The sequence below is a fragment of the Cebus imitator genome, unplaced genomic scaffold, assembly GCF_001604975.1.
Source record: "Cebus imitator isolate Cc_AM_T3 unplaced genomic scaffold, Cebus_imitator-1.0 Scaffold600, whole genome shotgun sequence".
NCBI classification, from domain to species: domain Eukaryota; kingdom Metazoa; phylum Chordata; class Mammalia; order Primates; family Cebidae; genus Cebus; species Cebus imitator.
This window is the reverse complement of record NW_016107915.1, coordinates 809,341-816,211: the sequence shown is the minus strand read 5'-3', so window position 1 is coordinate 816,211 and position 6,871 is coordinate 809,341.

Sequence of the window (6,871 nt, the reverse complement as noted above, 5' to 3'; positions counted from 1 at the left end):
GGTACATGCATGCATATGGATGGAGCTGGAGGCCATTATCTTAAGTAAACTAATGCAGAAAACCAAATACTGGATGTTCTCACTTACAAGTAGGAGCTAAATGATGAGAACACATGGACACATAGAGGGGAACAGGGTACACGGGGGCCTACCAGAGGGTGGGGGGTGGGAAGAGGAAGGGATCAGGAAAGATAAATAGTGGATACTAGGCCTAATAACTGGGTGATGACACAATCTGTCCAACAAATCCCCATGACAAACATTTACTTGTGTAATAAACCAGCACATATGTACCCCTGAACTTAAAATGAAACTTAAACAAAAGATGAAAACGAAATGAGTAATCTTCTAATAATTAAATAAAGCACTCCCCAAAATTGTTCCTGAGGATGATAATTTTAATCTAATATTTGAAAATTAGGTCTGTGGATTTTAGAAGTCACAAATACAGAAGCTTGAAATGATTTGGCTAGATAATAGAAGTATAAGAATCATGGAATAAAGTACCTAAGGGAAGAATGAAAGAAAAAAAAGAAAATAGAACAAAATTCAAAACCAAATCCTAAATAGGAACTATAAAGCAAATAGACATAAAATAAATTACAAAGAGGGAATTAAAAGAATGAAACGGAAAAAATAACAAAATAAAGATAGAGCAAAGAGGGTTTGGAGAAAAAGTAATAGACATAAGAAACACACAAAGATATCCAATGTATGCCTAATGGTATCTCCAAAGAGGAAATGCAAGGCAATAAAATATAATAAAGAGTTATAACTATAATTCAGGAAACTTTCTTAAAATAAAGGTAACTTGAATGTGTATGTTATAAACGTATATTCTCTATCTATCTCAAAAAGCCCAAAAGCTTCTTAAGCTGTTAAGCAACTTCAGCAAAGTCTCAGGATACAAAATCAATGTGCAAAAATCACAAGCACCCCCATACACCAACAACAGACAAGTAGAGACAAATCCTGAATAAACTCCCATTCTCAATTGCTACAAAGAAAATAAAATGCCTAGGCATACAGCTAACAAAGAAAGTAAAGGACTCTTCAAGGAAAACTACAAACCATGACTCAGGGAAATCAGAGAGGACAGAAACAAATGGAAAAACATTCCATGCTCGTGGACAGGAGGAATCAATATTATGAAAATGGACATACTGCCCAAAGTAACTTATAGATTCAGTGCTATTTCCATCAAACTACCTTTGATATTCTTCACAGAATTAGAAAAAACAATCTTAAAATTCATATTGAACCAAAAAGAGCCCATAGAGCCAAGGCAATTCCAAGCAGAAACAATAAAGCTGGAAGCATCATACTACAAAGAATAAAGCTGGAGGCATCACGCTACCCAACTTCAAGCTGTATTACAAGTCACAGTAACCAAAATAGCATGGTACTGATACTAAAACAGACACATAGTTTAACAGAACGGAAAAGAGAACTAAGAAATAAGACTGCACATCCACAGCAATCTGACCTTTGGCAAACCTGACAAAAACAAGCAGTGGGGAAAAGATCCCCTATTTAATGAATAGTGCTGGGAGAACTGGCTAACCATATGCAGAAAATTAAAACTGGACCCCTTTTTAAACCTTATACAAAAATTAACTCAAGATGGATTAAAGGCTTTACATTTAAAATCTAAAACTATAAAAACTCTAGAAGAAAAACTAGGTACTATAATTCAGGGCATACGTGTGGGCAAAATTTTCATGACAAAAATGACAAAAGCAATTGCAACAAAAGCAGAAATCAACAAATTGGGTCTAATTAAACGAAAAAGCTTCTGCACAGCAAAAGAAACTATCATGAGTGAAACCATGATCAGAGTGAACAGACAACATACAGAATGGGAGATAATTTTTGCAATCTATCCATTTTACAAAGGTCTAATATCTAGAGTCTATAAGGAATTTAAACAAATTAATAATAACAAAACATACCTTTTACATAGCTTCAAAAAATGATAAACTTTTTACTATGCTTATTTTAGCTATTTCTTCCTCTAGGTTTTCATGTATTATGGCAAATTTCAGACATATAATGTTATAACTAATATTGGTATATTTGGATTTTTTTGTCATAATTTTAATTTCTCTGTAAACATCTGACAAATTGTGTAGATAACCTTGGGATCATTTTGAAGTATTTAATTATTTATATATTATCTCCTAAGTATATTAGAATAAATTAAGCAAAGCAGGTCCAGAAGCATTTTTCTGTCAGGCATGCCTACTAGTCTGAGAAACGAAGGCAGGCCCGTCAATCACCATTTTATAAGTTATTTAAAATGATCAGAAACATTTGAAATAACATTCTAAGAACACATCCCTATGAGCAAAGCAGCGTGTTGTGATGAGGATATTACATAAGAATTACATTTTCATGACTTTATTGTTTTTATAGAAAATCTCTTCCAATAGTTAGCATTTATTGAGTACTGAGAAATTTACATGTATAACTTCATGTAAAACACTAATCCTATAAACTAAGTACTATTATTATCCTTTGTATATCATATAGTATTTGGAACATCACTGGTGGTGAAAATTTGTGAATAAATCATTGAGTATGTTGATGAAATGACTCATCTTTAGGAAGTTTTTGGAAACTATTTTGTCTTTTCTAAATAACTTACTATATCAATTGCCTGCCTTAGAAGCATATGCTTCTAATTTATAGCCTAGGATATCCTAGAATATTCTAATTTGCATCCTAGAATGAGAATACAATGAAGCATGTTGCAGTTATTTATTTTGTGTTTCTAAATGTAAAATCACAACTGAGTTGAGTGACACACAGTTGATTATTACTGTGTTGGTAACTTGGGAAACTTTGCATTGTTTTTGTGGTCTCATTCTCAAAATCATGACAATCTTGTTACATATTGATAACATTGAGAGCTACTCTTATGTATATTTTCTATGTTCTCTTTTTCTTTCTCTGTGGACTTAGGAGTTTTGGATTCAAACCTCCGATTATTCTGAAATTGATAAGCAGAAATCTCTGTTGTAGGAACCATATTGCCTTCATCTGTAATTGAATCTCCCTCAGAATTTTGTGATAAAATTGATCCAGTCCTATTAATACAGGCAGATACTGCTTCTCCATTGTCTGCCTTTGAGGCCTCTACTCAAGCTTATCATTTCCATCGGTGCTATTCCAGCTTGTGTAACACATTTCGGTGTGACAGATATAAGGCTTAAATTCTTTTTTAAATACTGCTGAACAAATATAAGTATAGTATACACATCATATTACCTTTTTTTCTAGTTACAAAAATAACACCTGCTCATTGTAAAAACTTAAAATTATAAAACTGTTATTACTAAATTTAAAAACACTAGGAATCTCACAATGTATTAACAATGTGTATTGTTGTTTGTGTGTAAACTTCCTTTTTCCTTTGAGCGTGTTTGTTTTTATATCTATGATTACATTTATATACTACCACATGGCACATGTTATTTTTGTTTTTCCTTTTAATACCATGAACATTTTCTGTTCTCAATGAGTATTATTGTTCAATGTGGTATTTAGTGATTATACAGTATGATATTCTTTGGGTATAGAATCCAATCTCAACGTTAAATATTAAGGGTTTTCACCATTTTCCTTCTTAAAATAGCACTGATCAACATCCTTCTATATAAATTTCTATTTTGGAAGTAATTTTATGGGTCAAAATAAAATGTAATATTACTAATGCACTATTTGTAAAATATTACATTTCTTTACCAACATTTTATATACATGGACAGGTTCAGATGTATGGATTTATGCTTAGATTGAAGATTTTATATTTGACCCTTTCTAAAGGAAAGTTCTGTTCTTATCTTTCTCATACACTTTCAATACATAATTTCTAGCGTATTTCTTGCTGGAGATAAACACCTCCCTTTTCCAAGTTATCTTGTGACTTGATAAAAATTGTCATTCTTGTATCTCCACCTTCTTACTCCACTTATGCAGCAGAATTTTGCTGTTAGTAGGCAGGATGCTTACCATGTTCCAAGTAAAACACTCTCTATTCAGGTATTTCCTTGGACAAGCTTAAAATAAATCCTGAGCTTGTCATGTAAACATCTCTCCATGTTATGCATTTCTTGCTTTGGAGCCAAAATTGCTTTTTTTGTTGTTGTTGTTTTACATTTTTCTAGGAAAAGTCAAGACTATATAGTAGGAATCTACAGTTCTATGATCTTCATAGCAAACAATATTTTGACAAAGCCACTATGTGAAGACTCTTAAGGCTGGAAGTCTGCAAACAAATTTGCAGTTAACAGCCTGTTACTTCCTTAAGCTTATGCTGTGAATGTATATTAATGAATTTATATAAATCATATTGTTTAGGACTATTAATCATCTGATCAAAATGCCCTAGGCCAAGTTACTCCAGCAATAAATTTCACAAATTGGTTCACTTAATGATTCAACAGATTCAGCCAGTTTTGTTAAGACCTTATGATGAATTATTAGACTAAGCATCATCACAGAAAGTATTCTCACAACATTCTAATACGTTGTGACAGATATATTGTATCCAATTTACAGATGAGAAAGCGGAAACTCAATGAGCTTAAGTATTTTACCAATGTGACAATTAAAAAGGATAAAGCTAGGATTTGAGCACAGGTCTTACAACTTTGAAGCTACTGTTCTTTTCATTTCCCTTCACACAAATTATTTGATTCATCTGTGGTTTACTTCCAAGAAACATGTATTAAATTTTAACTTGTTGCAGGCCCTATACCTAGTACTGAGAAATGATAATAAGATAAATAAGTAAATAAATATGTAGTAAAATAAGATGAGTCATACCTTTTTGGAGCTGTCTGATGGATAGAGCAAATTACTAATCAAAATATAACACAAATATTTCTTAGAAAGAAGGAAAATGATACAGATCAGAAACACATATCTGCATCATATCTACATAAAGAAAAGAAGAGCATCATAGCAAGATTATTGAAGTTAAGAGCTTTTTTATCTTAATGATCTAACAGACAAGAGTTTGTTCAAAATAATAATAATTGCAACAGGCTGGGCGCGGTGGCTCAAGCCTGTAATCCCAGCACTTTGGGAGGCCGAGGCGGGTGGATCACGAGGTCAAGAGATGGAGACCATCCTGGTCAACATGGTGAAACCCCGTCTCTACTAAAAATACAAAACATTAGCTGGGCATGGTGGTGCGTGCCTGTAATCCCAGCTACTTAGGAGGCTGAGGCAGGAGAATTGCCTGAACCCAGGAGGCGGAGGTTGCGGTGAGCCGAGATCGCGCCATTGCACTCCAGCCTGGGTAACATGAGTGAAACTCCGTCTCAAAGAGAAAAAAAATAAAAAATAAAATAAAATAATAATAATAATTGCAACAATATATTTTACTCTATGCATATGCTTATGTAGGCTAAATGATACCAAAGATGCAAGGGATGGGAGGGAGGAATTAGGAATATTTTGTTATTATAAGGTATTTGTAGTACCTGTGTGGCAGTATAGTGTTATTTGAAAGGGGACTTGAATTAGTAAATATATATGATAATGTTAAGGGAACCACTAAAATAATATTCTTAAAGCTTAATTGAATCACAGAGAGAAGAGAGATTGAAATAATATAAAATGCTCAATTAAAACCATAAAAGGCAGAAAAAGAATGGAAGACTAAAATAGGAACAAAGAAGGAGGACAACAAATAGAACACAGTAACAAATATAGAATATGTTAATCCAAATAGATCAATAATCATTTTTGATACTATGCATGTTTTAAAAAGTTTACTTATGAAAGTCAGTGCAGAATGATTGTCCTCTTTAAGGAATCCTAAACCAAGAAGGAAGAAGACACACAGTATCCACCAACAGGGAATTCAACACAAGAAAGACGGGAAATAAATTCAAAGTTTGATAGTGAAGGAGATCCAGATCACCTAGATGGCTGACTGAGAAAAAGGTTGTTTGCAGGCATTTTCAAAAAGATGTTTGTCCAAAACTATAGGCATTCTGGCAATTTGAGGAAATAACAACTTCTTATGCTGAATTATTGGTATCAACCTTAAATCCTTGAAAACTGAAAATTAATATGATAGCTAGCATTATTTAATACCTATATAGTGCTTATTAAATGCTTAGCACTGTTTCAAGGGCTTTGCATATATTAATTTTACATATACTAATTTATTTAAACCTCATTTAATCCTATAACATCGGTATGAGTTTTAACCCTGAGGCATTAGATTGACAGGACAAATTCCTAGCTGCCTGATGCCAGAACCAGGATTTAAACTCAGGAAGTCTGTTTTCAGAATCTGTGTTCTGAACCACTGCATAGCTGCCACTTATCCAATAACAGATTGTAGTGATATTTTTCCTATTATGAGAATTTAGCCAAAAGGTTTTTTTCTTTCTAATTCTGGACTGTCTAGTGGGTCTGAAAGTTAAGGTTTTAACTTTCTGCCCTATTCTTATGAAAAATGTAAAAATTTAGTTCTATCATTTGTTTCCAGCAGAAATGTTTTATATATATGTGTGTATATATATATATATACACACACACACATATATATACATTTCTGTTATATATGTTATATAGAATATATAAAAATATACAAATACATTTATATATATGAAAAATCTATATTTTATGGTATAATGTATACTATGTATTATATAAGTATTATATATAATATATAATGGTATTATATAAATAGTATACATTTATATAAAAATATATATTTATTTATATATATATATATATAGCCATCAATGTTAAAAATAGGGAAATTTAGTAGGTGCAGCTGAATTCCAGGCATGGTTTCACAAAATAGCAGAATAGCAGGATTTTTTTTTTTTTTTTTTTTTTTTTT